Source organism: Pinus tabuliformis, chromosome 9, assembly GCF_031772625.1.
Source record: "Pinus tabuliformis cultivar Carrire ecotype Pingquan chromosome 9, CPIR1, whole genome shotgun sequence".
NCBI classification, from domain to species: domain Eukaryota; kingdom Viridiplantae; phylum Streptophyta; class Pinopsida; order Pinales; family Pinaceae; genus Pinus; species Pinus tabuliformis.
The window spans coordinates 431,117,971-431,133,064 of NC_142307.1; the positions used below are offsets into that span (position 1 = coordinate 431,117,971).

The following is a 15,094-nucleotide window of genomic DNA, read 5'->3' on the forward strand; positions in this document are numbered from 1 at the left end:
CATCTCTCAATTCCCTGAAGGTCTGCAAGTGGTTCCTATCACCCACAAAGTCTTGGATGAGGAAATCTCTGTCAGCAAGAGGCAAGGACTCCAGGTCTTTATTTGGTGCATTTATGGGGGCAACACTGAGAGCTGTGGGTGCAGGAGCAGCCATTATGTGGTTTCTGAATTGAACAAGGTAAGTGCAATAGCTTGCAAGGCTTTTTAAAGCTGAAGTGACAGACTGAAGGCAGATAATGCTAGAAATTTTCTTCAAAATGGAATAGGCAGGCTATGCAGGACTACCTCTGCTCTGCTTGGGTAAATTCACAGGGATTGTGAATCAATAAGGATGAATTGCAGAGGAGGGGGTAGGATTACAACTTAGTAAAATTCGGTTTTTCCAATATGTACCTGGCAAAAGGGAACAATGCCGGGCAATTTGGATGATAATTTGTGAATTTAAGGCCGCGAATTTTTGTTGTAACATCAAATTTTTGGAGCAGAGGGCAATGCAGGTTGTTTAGTCTAGAGTTTACTAAGAGACCTTCTTTAATTTGGGAATTACCAGGTGCTTAATGGAGAATTTGAAGAGAAACGGCATGCACAGGGGCAAAATAAGAGAATTGCGGTGAATACCTGGATGAACGGTGTGGAAAACCTTCGGGTCGAACAGTGGGTGCACAATGCAGCTAAATTGATGACTTGTGGCGTCTACAGCTTTGAATTTGGCGGTTTGGAGGCAATTTCGCATTGAACAAGCTCACAACGGCTATGTCTATTTCGCGTGAAAATGACATAAAACGACTTGTTTGGGTGCTTTTAATGACAAATTTGGGAAAATCTGGGTTATTGGCGCTTTTTCGCCGATGACGTCAGCATGACGTCATGGCGGGCCCGGGGTACGAAGGGTGACGTGGGCGCTGAGCTGGAGGCCAGCGTGACGGGACACGGTGGCGGGCGGTGTGGGGTGGCAAGGTTACGTGGAGGGCTACGAGGCGCGGGGGCGGGGGTCGGTGACGTGACGTCATGATGACGTGGAGGTGACGCGCCATGAGAGGGGCGGTATCGGGGAAAGTGGTAAGCGGTCTCCCCGCACCGCTTTTGGGAGAAGGCGGTATCGGGGAGAGGGGATCCGAACACCCCCGCCGGCTGCCACGCGTCCCCTGTACGGGGGTCAAAACCGCCCTCTCCCCGGACGTTAAAGGGAGGCACGTTCAAATTCAAAAAAGACCGCCCACCGTTGGATCGGGGCCAGCAGATGATGGACGGCTGGCGGGCGCCCCGACCCAGCGTGCAACTTTGGGTGGGGACCCGCCCAATAATAAAATAATCATTTAAATTATGCGGGCTTAGAACTTTGGGTTAGGGGGTTTTGTGGGTTTTTTGGGGTATGGATTAATCCGTCGGGGGGTCAACAAATGGTTAGACTTAGGGTTGAGTGGGGGGAAAGGGTTTGCATGGGTATTTATGATTTTTTTCGGAAAAAGGGGTATAGATGAGGGTTAAGGGTGGGCTATTAGTCTAACCAGGGGTTAGAGTAATTCCCAAAACAAGGGTTGACTATAGTCCCTGGTGGACTAATGTCTCCCATAGACCTACTATTCAGCTATAATGCTGAAGGGGGGATATTTATACATTGTTTAGGGGTTTATACACCATGGTGTTATAATAATAGGGAAAGGGGAACATAGGGGATTTAGTGTAGATAGAGTTAGTAGTTAGTACTTGGAGGGGAATGAGAATGGGAAGTGATAGTTACTAAGCTTTTCAAGAATCCAACTTAGTTAGGAAGTAGATCAAAATGAAAAGAACTTTTACACAAGAAATGTGGCTTCTTTTCAAAGAAAGAAGTCATTTATGACATCAAATTTTCACAAATGAGGAATATAAGGAGGACTGATCAGGCAGATCCTGCAGTGCTCATGGGGAGGTTAGTAAGAATCTTTTGAAAGGGGTGAGGGAAGTTAGTGTTGGTTTAGTATTTTGCCAAATAGGCCATTTCTCCTGCCTTTCTCCTGCTGATGCCTTCTGCAACCTCCAACTGCCTACCCTGCCTATTATGCCTAACATTTTTTCTTCCTTTGTATGGGTGCACTTAGCCTTGCAAACCCTGATAATTCTTTTTTCTGTTTGCTGCCCTCCTATCTAAGTCTACCCTTATGACTTCCAAGGGCCTAGATTAAGAAGTTGGGCTCCTTTCTTTCTCTATCCACCTAGTCATCTGTCAAGCTTGAACTGTTTGAACAGGTACTTCCTCTCTAGTCTACAACATGCAATTTAAAACATGGTGAGGCCCAGCTTGAGCTGTTGGGCCACCCATCAAAGTAGTAGTGGCAATTTGGACTAGCCACTTTCATGGTCTTTGTTTGGGGTTCATTTCTTTTATTTTCTCTTTGACCAATTCATTTTCTTGCCCTTTGATTTTTCTTTTAAGGCATACCCTCTTTACATTTTTTAACTGTCTGCTTTCTCCACAAAAATGGAACCTTAGTGGCATGGAAGGTGAGCATTTTTGGCACTTCCACTGTCAATCATAAGAGATGAAAACCTATTGGTATAGGAGGCTAACAGTGGCTCCACTTGGGGATGGCTTTTCCAGATGAAAAGCCAAGAACAACAGGTCAGATTGCCTGAGTTTCTGCTCCCTTGCTGCTGGCTGAATTTCTCTGTTGTTGGAGCCCAATGGTTATGATCCTAAATAGTTGCAGGCAGCGCCCAGTAGGCTGATTTGCTGTGAATTTTCAGATCTGTTTTTTGCCTGTTTCTCAGACTCTCTCTTCCTGATTTGATAGTTACCCTGTGTTTTCCTTGCTGTCCCAATGCTAGGATCAAGATTTTTTCAAAAAGAACATAGTGTAGCATCCTGGTCTCCTCAAAATATGCTGCAGTTGGTGCTTTATTTATCTGTTGTAATTGAAAATACTGGAAAATACAAATGTTTATGTACAATATATGCTTGTTTAGTGTTTGATCAAAGGGAGTCAAAATAATGCTTGAGCATTCTCCCATTAACTGGGCCTTCCTCAGTGTTTGATCCATCCAAACTTCTTAGAAAATAGGTGTTGTTTCCTTGTATAGCATAGATAACATAGGGTCCCTTCCATAAAAAATCAAACTTACCATGTTTGCCTTTGTCCTCTCTTCTGGAATCCCATCTTAACACTTTATTTCCTATAAAGAAATCTTCAGCTTTTGTTCTTTTGTCAAATATTCTTTTAAGCTTTTCTTGTAGACCTTGAGTTCTTTGATAGACTTCTTCTCTTGTTTGTTGTAAATGAATTGTTTGATTAATTCTTCTTTGGATGTCATTGGGCTCAGCTTGTATTTCTTGCAGCAGTTTAATCACAGGAATTCCTAGAGATGTAGGAAACTTTGCTTCTAGCCCGTAGACCAGTTCATATGGACTCATGCCAATTGATCTCTTGGTGGTCAGTCTATCAGCCCATAGTGCATTTACCAACTTTTTATGCCAATTCTTTTTGTTTTCTTCCAAAACGTTTTTGATGATGTTGATGAGACTTTTATTGGAAGATTCAGCTAGGCCATTACCTTGAGGATAATAGGCAGTGGAATGACCTAGGGTCATGTGATACTTGTGACAAAAATTGATCATTTTCTTGGACTTGAAAGCTGCAGCATTGTCTGTAATGATTTTGTCTGGACAGCCAAACCTGGACAAGATGTTGGTTTCTAGGAATCGTATGATAATGGAGTCATTGGCTTGCCTGCAAGGGATGGCTTCTATCCATTTAGTGAAATAATCTATGGCAGTGAGAATCCACCTATGCTGGCCAGAGGATGGAGGATGAATTTCACCAATGAAGTCTAAAGCCCATTGCTGGAATGGTCTCTCAGTTGAAACTGGTTTGAGTGGTAAAGGCAGCAGTTTCCTCTTGCCCTCAAAAATTTGGCATTTGTGGCAAGAAATTACAAATTTCTTCACATCAGCAAACAGGGAAGGCCAATAAAATCCAGCCCTTAGGATTTTATCAACTGTAGATTTCCAGTATAAGTGTCCTCCGCAGTCACCTGCATGAAATTCTTTGAGGACATTGTCAGTTTCTTCTATTGTTAAACAATTGAGTAAGATTCCTTCATGATTTCTCCAAAACAAAACATTGTCAATAATACAAAACTTTGATGCTTTCATCTTTAAGAATCTTTTCTTGGTTCTGGACAACCCTGGAGGAGCTTGCAGGTTCAATAATACAAAACATATATCAGTATACCAGGGAGATTGCATAAAGGCTTGGTTGATCTATGGAGTCGCCATCTCTTGTTCGTTGTCCAGTTCATTAATGTCAAGGGCTTGAAAATTGGTTTCAGTCATTAGTTTAGCTAGGCCTTGTCCTTTTATCAGTTTGGTAGGTTTAATCTCAATGTCATATTCCAAGATATTGGCAATCCATTTGCCCCTCTTGCCTTCAATTCCATCTTGGGTTAGAATATATTTAACCACTGCATTAGGAACATAGGCAATTATATGCGAGTAAAGGATATAGATTATGAATTCCTTGATGGCTTTTACCAATGCATAGGCTTGTTTTTCCATGATCTGATATTTCAAAGGAGCATCCCTAAGGGCTCTACTAAAAAATGCAATGGGTTTTTCACAGCCTTGGTCATCTTTTTGTAGCAGAACAGCAGCAATAGTATGCTCAGAAGCAAAAGAGAAAATAAGGAAATCTTGATCAAATCTAGGGCTTGTGAGGACCGGTGTGTTTGTCAATGCTCTTTTGATATCCTCAAAAGCTTGTTTTGCTTCCATAGTCCATTTGACCTTGGAATCCTTTCTCAGCATATTGTTTAGCAGTCTAATGAGTTCAGCCAAATTAGGAATGAATCTCCTCAAGGAGTTGATCTTTCCTAAAAAGCTTTGTAGTTCTTTGATGTTTCTTGGATGAGGTACTTGTAGGATAGCTTGAATTCTGTTCGGGTCAATCCTAATACCATCTTTGGAGATTATATGGCCCAGGAGTTTGCCTTCTTCCAGCCCAAATAGTGACTTCTTTGGGTTCAATGATATGCCATACTTTCTACAAATTGTGAAAACTTGCCTTAAGTGTTCTAAGTGTTCTTGATCTGATTTTGAAAAGGTAGTTAGATCATCAAGATAGACCACTAGGAAGTCATGAATTTCCTTGGCAAAGGCAATATCCATTGCTCTTTGGAATGTGGCCCCTGCATTTTTAAGTCCAAAAGGCATTTTGACATATTTAAATGTTCCCCAAGGGGTTGTAAAGGCAGTTTTGTCTTGATCATCCAGATGTACTAGAATCTGATTGAATCCTGAGAAACCATCTAGTAAAGAGATCCTAGCAGCTCCCACTACCCTTTGCAAGATATGATCCATTTTTGGTAAGGGGTAATGGTCTTTGAGAGATACTTTGTTCAAATTTCTTAAGTCAACACACAGCCGGATTTCCCCTGTCTTTTTCCTAGTATGCACTAGGTTTGAAATCCACTCTGAGAATCTGATTGGGGCAATGATTCCAGCTTCATACATACGTTTAACCTCCTTTTCAATAAGAGGGAGTATGACTGGATTAACTCTCCTAAGCTTCTGTTTGAATGGCTTTTGATTTTCTTTTAGAGGGATAGTGTGTTGGATGACTGATGTATCATAGGATTTAAGGTCCTCATAGCTCCAGTCAAAGACATCTTGAAACTCTCTAAATAACTCAATGTATTTCAGTTTCTGCTCAGGTGGTAATGCTTTGGATAATTTGACCATTTTGGGATTGTCAGGGGTCCCAATATTACAATCTTCTATTTCAGCATTCAGTGGCTGCATTTTTGGTTTTCTTGAGATATCATTTGAATCAAACAGATCTTCCAAAGGGGTAAGACCTATGGGCAGAAAATTGTCCTTTAGGTCAATTACCTCATCTTCTGCTTCAACCATTTCTTCTTGATCTGATTGTTTCAGCTCCTGTATAGTTTCTTTGTCAAAGGTGGTAGGATGCAAAACTAAATCAGTTGTTTCAGCTGATATTTTCTGTGTAATTGTGCATAACTGTGGTTGGTCATCTTTAGTGCTAGTGTCAATGTTCATACCAGAAAATTCTTCCTTTAAAGTGAGAAAGTTATTTATTTGTGTATTATTCTCGAAGACTTGCCAATTCTTGATGTTATCTGGAACTGAAGGTCTGTGTTTGATTTCAGCAGTAAATGTATGATTGGTTTTGAAAGGCAACTTACAAGTGCTGGCAAAAGTTGCCAAACTGTGAGCATGTAGATTGAGTTCTCTGGAAATTTTGGTTAATTGTGATTGTGAGAAGCTCTGGAGTACTTGGATAGCTGCCCCCTTGTATGCTTTCAACCTCAGATCATTTGTGGTGAAATTCCCCTTCATCTATTGTATGACCAAGTCTGAATCTCCTAAGATTGAAACTTTAGATGCACCTAGATTCTTTATAAGTTTGAGCCCTAACAGAAGGGCCTCATATTCAGCCATGTTGTTGGTGCATCGAAAGTTTAGTCTGTATGCATGGCCCTCAGCTTGGTCATTGTGCATATTATGGATCCAGACTCCTGCCCCAGCTCCTAGCTTGTTTACAGAGCCATCAAATTCTAGATAACATAAGGTTCCATGATCAAGATTTAGATTGGGATCACTAGGAAGTTGGATCATGGGTAGGTTGGTTTCTTGCAAGTTACTTGGCACATCATGTTCTTCACTCTTCTTATCAGCTATGCCCATGGTCCCTTGGTCTTTGCAAACACATTGCTCATCTAACTCCTCGGTCTCTACTGTCATTAGTAGTTCAGAATAAGCTTTGTGACATATGTCAGCATTGTAGAGAATAAACGAGTCCATGTTAGAGTGTATTGAGTATATTGGGAAGTTTTGAGGCTTGTCTTGACTGCTTACCACATATTTCATCAAAGTCTCACGGTATAATCTCTTTGGCTGCCCAAAGACTGAGATAGTTGCATAGGACATATCTAATTGCAGAGATCCTTGAATTTTGGCCCCCCAAGATCTGGACAAAAGCAAGCCATACTTAGGGGGTATGTCAGCTACCACTACATCCATCAAGATAGTTTTGGTTGGATATTGAACTAGGGAGACACATAAGTCTTTAATCAGGCCTAAACACCTGACTTGGCTTGAATCAAATGAGAATAGATCCTTGTAAGGTCTTGTGATGTCTAAGTCCCGTTTTTCCATCACAGATTTGGGCATTAAGTTGTGTGAGGCCCCAGAATCGAACATTGCATTATGTAGGACCTTATCATGAATGTTTAGACTAACATAAAAGGGTGGCACCCCTCCATTCTATGTTTTTCCATTAACCTCAGGTCCGAACAACAACTCTGGTTGGTCATCTAGGACATTTACAACATCTTTGTTGTCTGATACTTGGAGTGATTTGTTAATCTGCTGTCTGTATATGTCATGTTTGGCTAATTCTGAAAGAGGCACTGATATTTTTAGCTCACTTATTTCTGTTTCCAAGTTGAAAGGTTTTTCCATTTGAATTTTGGCATTTAGTGCAACAGATTTTTCCTTTTCAGCTGAGTTATCAGGTGTCTTTTGCTCATAGTTAGGTCCATTTTGAGTGAAACTAGTGCCCTGTTTGTTTCCTAGGGGAGTATCTGTCTTTGTTTTTTATGGATGGGACAGACCTGGGTGAATTTGGGAGGACTGTTGCTCTGAAATGTCCTCCACAGTTACTTCTGTGGCAAGTGAGTTTGAGCTGTCAGCTGATTTGGGGAGAGTAGTATTTTCATTGATCTTTTTTGGTTGTTTATTATCCTTTGGTTTGAGGGGAGTAGGTACATCTATTGTTCTACTCCTTAGTTTGTACTGTTTGTGCACCTCATACACAGCTGCATCATATCCTTCTTTAAAGTCGAAAGATTCTCCTGATTTAGTGTGGAATTGATTGTCATTGTAAACCTCTTGGTCTTCTTGTGTCAAAAAGACTTGATTTTCACTGTCCAAACCCATTGGGTTGATGTGAGGGTCCTCACTAGGTTCACTAGATGTTGAAGCCTCAGCATAATTCTCTTGAAAAGGAGGTCTAACGTGCTGGTCAGGATCAGCCCTACCAACATTAGGATTTTGATTCTTTCTGAAATTTGGGTTTCTAATATTGCTTGTTTGGCCTTCCCATGATGATTTTCTTTCTATGGTTTCTACCCTGTCTCCAAGTCTATCCATTCCTTTGATGATTGCATCTAGCTTTTGCTCAAATGATGAGGGTTCTTCTTTGAAAGTAGTTCTCCTTTCAGTTCTCGCCCGGTTTCTTTTGGCAATTAGATTTGCCTCTACACTAACAGCTATGTTTTTCATGTCTGCTAGAGTTGCAGGGGCTCTTTCTCTTAGTTGATATGCCATGTCAGCATCAAATCCATCAGGGAATTTAATCAATGCTAAATCAGGTGGAGGTCTAAGGTTTTGAGGAATGGCATTATAAATAGTGTTGAATCTAGTGCAATAGTCCAGGACAGTTTCTTGTGGGCCTCTTCTTATGGTGTCATATTCAGATAGGATGTGTAGAGGGTCCTTTTTCTTTTCCCATCGGTTTAAAAAAGACTGATAAAGGGCACCCAAATCAGCTATTGAATTTGGGGTCAGGGCCTTGAACCAGGTTCTTACTTCACCTGTCAAACTTTGGACAAAAATTTTCATCCTTACATCATCATCATCTATCTCATAGTTTTCAAAGTAATCTTGCATTTTCTTAGTATGCTGTAAGGCAGTGTATGTATTGGTTCCATCGAAATAAGTAACCTTGCTTTGGTAGTCCTGAGGCATAGCCCCAGGATTGCCAGGTAACTGAAGTGGTGCATAACGGTTAGCAATATTTGGGGGAACAAGTGGGACAACTGGTAGAAATGGAACAACTGGGACAACAGGGAAAACAACAGCAGTCTGTGTGTTGGATGTGGACAATATGTTTTGAGAAGTGGATGATGAAGAGGGGGAAGAATGAGTTGTATGAGGGTGAACAGATGGTTTAGCAGGGGTTGGAATAAAACTCTGCTGACCTGCCTCAGGGCTAGCTTCAGGAGATTGTTCTGGTTCCTTCTGGTTCCTAAGAGTTTTAGGGATCAGATTTGGATTATCAAAAATAGGTGGGGGATTTGGGTCAGGGTTTGACCTGGTGTGCCTAGTTCTCTTCTTAGGAGCCAGCTTCTGAACTTGTTTTTGGTATTTTTTGAGGCTATTTTTAGAACTATTTTTAAGGGACTGCTTAAGCTTTTGGAACCACTGTCTAAAAACAGACAGCAGCTGAAAAATACGCTCTGGTCCCCAGCGGAGTCGCCAATTATGTTATCACTCAGGTTGTTCCCTTTTGACTCCCAAGGGAATACGGCCGAGGTAACCAATAACCAATCTTTTGGTCACAGGTTCTAGCCTACCTATGACTAGAGAGGGCTCTCTCTTTTTGATTTAACTTTGTTTGTGTAATATTTTAGGCTAGTTATAATGCTCAAGGTTTTGTCTAGGAATTTGCTGGATGATGACTTCAGTCAAGATATGTGTGTGCTTACCAGGGTGTTCTAGGCCATTGGGCATGGAGTCAGTGATGCTAAATCAGTTTGATATGTCTGTGTTGTTACCATAGTGATGCTGCAGAGCCAGATAAGTGTCTGAGAAACAATTCTTTAAATCTGTGATTTAAGTGTGATGTAACCAGGGTACGAAAGGCAATTAAGGATATTTCAACAAGCTGATATGGAGAAACAGTGAGAATATTATTTAGAAGCAATGAAGAATTTCTACATAACATTCATATTTATAGAATAAATGAAAACATGAGCAATTAAGAATTCATGTTCATGATCAATTCTGAAGAAAACATTTTCAGCAATAGAGATTGAGCACAAGGTGTAACCAAACATTTCCTGTACTATTCCTTTTCTCTATTGCTAGATTAGTGAAACATGTATATGATTTAAATAAACATAAGAAGACAAAACATAGATTGAGAAAACTTATTGTTCCATCAGACAGCACAGGAATTCTGCAACAGCACGCATAGCATCACCAAGACATCAAACATTCAGTAAATCACTGAGCTTTTCCAGCCTTTTTCATTAGATAATCTGAAAGTATACAATAAATTTGCCATAGAATGAAAATCACCAACCCCTTATACGTTGTCGGGGAGGTATATATACATAATTTACATAAGAAAATATCTAACTGATGAGTAAATGTTTCATTAATGTCGTGCCAACTCCTGGAGCATGGTAGCTGAGAAAGTAAATGCTGTAGTAACTCTTCAGTGCCTTAGCTGTCCAAAATGGTCAGAAACTGTTGACTTTGTGGCTGTTGGAGTCGGCTGAGGATATGCTGTCCAAAAATTGCGTATTTATCTCTTGGCTTGCTGTCGTTGTCTATATGCTGAGTCACCTTTCGGATGCCTTAAATGTTGTCTTTATTTTGCTGTTTGACTTTTGCTGAGTTGGAGCTGGCAATGACCGAGCAACTGAGGCTATTGTGGCAAAATTTGAAGCATTGCCTGCCACCAATCCTCCTTGGGCATTTGATGTCTTCGAATCTTCACTAAAGTTTCATCTGCCTCTGTATATCTATAAAAATTTGGAGGAATCTCAAAAAGGTGATTTACCTCATTTTCAATGAAAAATAGACTTTCAAGTTTATTATATAGGCTTTGCCCTGTTGGAGGCCCTGTTTCCTCAGAAGTACTGCCAGATGCAGTGATTTGATTTTCAATAAAATTTGACATTCTGGTGGCATATTGCTCACGGGGGAGCAGTCTTCCTGTGCTGTTCAGTAGGCTGGGCAGTCCCTTTTGTTGTAGTGCTCCCATTTTGAGTTTGTACTCATCTACCTCAGCCTGTATTTCATAGCATTTCCTCTCCACGGTTTGTACAAAATTCCTGAGAGTCAGCACCTTTTTAGCTGTAAGGACAGCCTCTGTTCTGTTGACAATGCTGATGGCTGCCAATTCCTCCTTAGTCTGGTTGTTCAAAAAATTTATCATTCTATTGGCCTGCTCAGGCCTGTTTCCCAGCACTGTTTTGGCCTTCTAAATCTCTATTTGTGCTTGGCCAATTAAGTCCATTTGTTCATGCACAGTCTTAATTAACTTCCATTGTCTAGTGATGGATTGGTCAATTCTGGCCCACAGAATTCTTTTTGTTTCAGCCATAGCACTTTCTAGCTTAAGCTCTTTCTCCAAGGCTTTTATCTTTTCTTTGAGGGCCTTTATTTCTCTACCTTGCTCTGCCACAATCATCTTTGACTTATCATATTTGGCCTCTAGCTCTGCTAATTTTTCCTTGGCCTGCTTTATCTCAGTAGCCTGGAGCTCCATTTCTTTAATAGCTTTAGTCAAATCTTCCATGCTTGTACTAGACTCTGGAGCTGTTGTTGTTGTTGCTTCTTCTGTTGTGGTTGTCACGGGGGCTACTGCTGCCTCTGTTGTTGTTGCAGTGGTTGAAGTAGTTGGAGGAGCTTGGGATGTGGATTCTCCCTGCTTATCTTGTAGTGCTCCTTCAAGTTCCTTCTCCAAATCAAGGACCTTCTGGTTGAGCTGCATTATAAGATCCAATTGCTCATCGGCCTCCTTTTCCTTCTGTAATTCTGTTGTTTGAGGGTGCTCTGTGGGCAGCATCTTTAACCTTTTCTTCAGTGCATTAAGGTCATCTTCTTTTTTCTTCAGGAGGGCCCTTACGCCCTTTGGATCCTTAGGATCATGTCCTAGGTCGATGATGATGTCCTCCAGTGATTTTATACTGTTGTCCTTGGCCATGGAGGACATTCTCTCAAAATCCAACTGAATGTTGGTATTTTTCAGTGATTCTTTTAATTCATGGGCCATGGTTGCCCTTTCCACCAAGGTGGCATAGACCATTTCTCCAGTTTGCTTGTGGAGTTCTATTTGGTCCATGGGGTGAATGTCCTTTGCCATGACCTCCACCCTTTTCCTTACAAAATCTGCAGCTGATTTAGGCTGCGACACCTTAGGTTTAAAGTGACTGAGGATCATTTTCTCCTCTTGAAGGTCATATACAGACATCAGCCTTTCTTGCTGGGCTGGTGTTGCATTTAGAAACTGTTTATACACTTCTACTCTCAGCAAGTCATTTTGTGCCTTTATTTGTTTGAAAGAAGCCTTAGTGCTTGTAGGCTTCTTGCTCTGCTGAGTGGAGGATGACACCTCCAAACCAAGTTGTGATCCCTGCTCCTGCTAAAAGGAGCTTGTACCTGTTTGCTGGCTGCCTTCCCCATCTTTCCTTGGGTTGTCAAGGACTTCTTCACTGATTTCTTCTATCTCTGGGGAGTCAACCCTTTGCCTCTTGGCCTCAGGTTGCTGGGAGGATCCACTAGCAGGAGTGGACTCTTCTCTATCTCTTTTCTTACCCCTCTCCTCATGTGCGGGAGTCTGCAATATTGGCACTGCTGGTGGCTCAGTTTGTGGTGGGGGGGTATGCTCTTGTTGCTGCCCACTTGAGGGGGCAGGTTGTTCTTTTAGTGCTTCCTCTTCAGCACCCATTATTCCTTTGCCTTTATCTGTACTTGGTGCTGCTATAGAAGGTGCCTGTGTGGTTGGTGCAGTTGTTGTGGCCGAGGTCCCTTCCCCTACTGGGTGCGGTCGTTTGAAGGATACCTGTTGCACAGAATCTAAGTCAAGAGTCTTTTCCAAATCCTTGACATTCTTTTGCATTATCTCTTCTTCAGTCAATTTTTCAATTAATGTATCTAGTTTCCATTCTTGCTGATTGGCATACTGTTCAATGTGTGGATATTTGCAATGCTCATAGCCTAGTAGCCTGTACTTGACTCTTCTAGCAGTGATGAAGCCTTCAGGGTCGTAAGGGACCCACCAGAAGCTTTTTGAGAGCTTGTACTTGTCTTTGAGGATTTTTTCAGCATCCTGCCATCCCTCTTCCTTATTCATAATAAAGGGGCCCAGGTGGTGTTTGAACTTGAGATGGGCTTTCTTTTTGGAGCTGTGAAAGTGAGTGAGGTCAGAGTGAATGAGCTGCCTATAATACTCCAAGGCAAACAGTCTCATGGGCACATATTTTGGGAGCCTGTATGGACAGATCTCACAACCATAGATTCTGATGACTGTATGATCCTGGTATAGGTACCAATCACCTATTTTAAAATTCTTGGAGAGCTGCAGGATTTTCTATATTTCAAATGACACTCTGGGAGGAGGGGACCTCATCAACAAACAAGAGACTGGGTAAACAAATTGATCAATGAATTCACAATATGAATATGGTGAATTTTGCACTTGATGGAAGACAGATGTCCATAAGATAACAGATCTTCTTTATCCTTTAGAATCCAGCTTTTTGATGTCGCATGGAAAAGCCTTGGACTGATAGTACATGAACAGGTGGTAGATATAAGATGAATACTTGAAGATGCCCTCCCTGTCTACTTTAAAAAGCTGCTCATGTATCCTGTTGGCTATAGGCAGCTAGTAACACCAGCACTGTCTCATCAACAAACTCGCTGGTTTTAGACCCCAAGACATAAGCAATCATGTACAACAGGAGCTTGCCCACATCAGTAAAGTGGACATATAAATAGGGAGGTGACCCTGTGGGCTGGCAGTCAGGCCTCATAAATGTCTGGGTGATTTTCTGAATGTCAGCAGTGGACATCTTGGCACCTGTATCCAACAGATAGTTCATAGAGAAAGGGAACAGTAGCTGAGTTTGTTTGAAATTGAGCATCTGGTTGATGGACTCAGCATTAATGTGAAAGAGGACGCTCCCAGATGGAGACTTGACAGCTCTTTGACTGGCATCATAATTCTCATCACAAAGGCGGATAATCTCTGGAAAAATGTTGACAGAGGGGAGGAAGTAGTAAGGGAGATTGGATTCCCATACCCCATATATGTCATTGTTGTTTAAGTAGTCATCTCTCAATTCCCTGAAGGTCTGCAAGTGGTTCCTATCACCCACAAAGTCTTGGATGAGGAAATCTCTGTCAGCAAGAGGCAAGGACTCCAGGTCTTTATTTGGTGCATTTATGGGGGCAACACTGAGAGTTGTGGGCGCAGGAGCAACCATTATGTGGTTTCTGAATTGAACAAGGTAAGTGCAATAGCTTGCAAGGCTTTTTAAAGCTGAAGTGACAGACTGAAGGCAGATAATGCTAGAAATTTTCTTCAAAATGGAATAGGCAGGCTATGCAGGACTGCCTTTGCTCTGCTTAGGTAAATTCACAGGGATTGTGAATCAATGAGGATGAATTGTAGAGGAGGGGGTAGGATTACAACTTAGTAAAATTCGGTTTTTCCAATATGTACCCGGCAAAAGGGAACAATGCCGGGCAATTTGGATGATAATTTGTGAATTTAAGGCCGCGAATTTTTGTTGTAACATCAAATTTTTGGAGCAGAGGGCAATGCAGGTTGTTTAGTCTAGAGTTTACTAAGAGACCTTCTTTAATTTGGGAATTACCAGGTGCTTAATGGAGAATTTGCAGAGAAACGGCATGCACAGGGGCAAAATAAGAGAATTGCGGTGAATACCTGGATGAACGGTGTGGAAAACCTTCGGGTCGAACAGTGGGTGCACAATGCAGCTAAATTGATGAGTTGTGGCGTCTGCAGCTTTGAATTTGGCGGTTCGGAGGCAATTTCGCAGTGAACAAGCTCACAACGGCTCTGTCTTTTTCGCGTGAAAATGACATAAAACGACTTGTTTGGGCGCTTTTAACGACAAATTTGGGAAAATGCGGGTTATTGGCGCTTTTCCGCTGATGACGTCAGCATGACGTCATGGCGGGCCCGGGGTACGGAGGGTGACGTGGGCACTGAGCTGGAGGCCAGCGTGGCGGGACACGGTGGCGGGCGGTGTGGGGTGGCAAGGTTACGTGGAGGGCTACGAGGCGCGGGGGCGGGGGTCGGTGACGTGACGTCATGATGACGTGGAGGTGACACGCCATCAGAGGGGCGGTATCGGGGAAAGTGGTAAGCGGTCTCCCCGCACCGCTTTTGGGAGAAGGCGATATCGAGGAGAGGGGCTCCGAACACCCCCGCCGGCTGCCACGCATCCCGTGTACGGGGGTCAAAACCGCCCTCTCCCCAGACGTTAAAGGGAGGCACGTTCAAATTCAAAAAAGACCGCCCACCGTTGGATCGGGGGCAGCAGATGA

General features: G+C 42.2%; 1 pseudogene; it reads left to right on the plus strand.

Moving 5' to 3' along the window:
• The window catches only part of LOC149148999 (sucrose synthase 2 pseudogene), a 63,918-nt pseudogene extending 49,332 nt beyond the window's left edge, over positions 1 to 14,586 (plus strand).
• Positions 14,587 to 15,094: the final 508 nt, after the last annotated feature.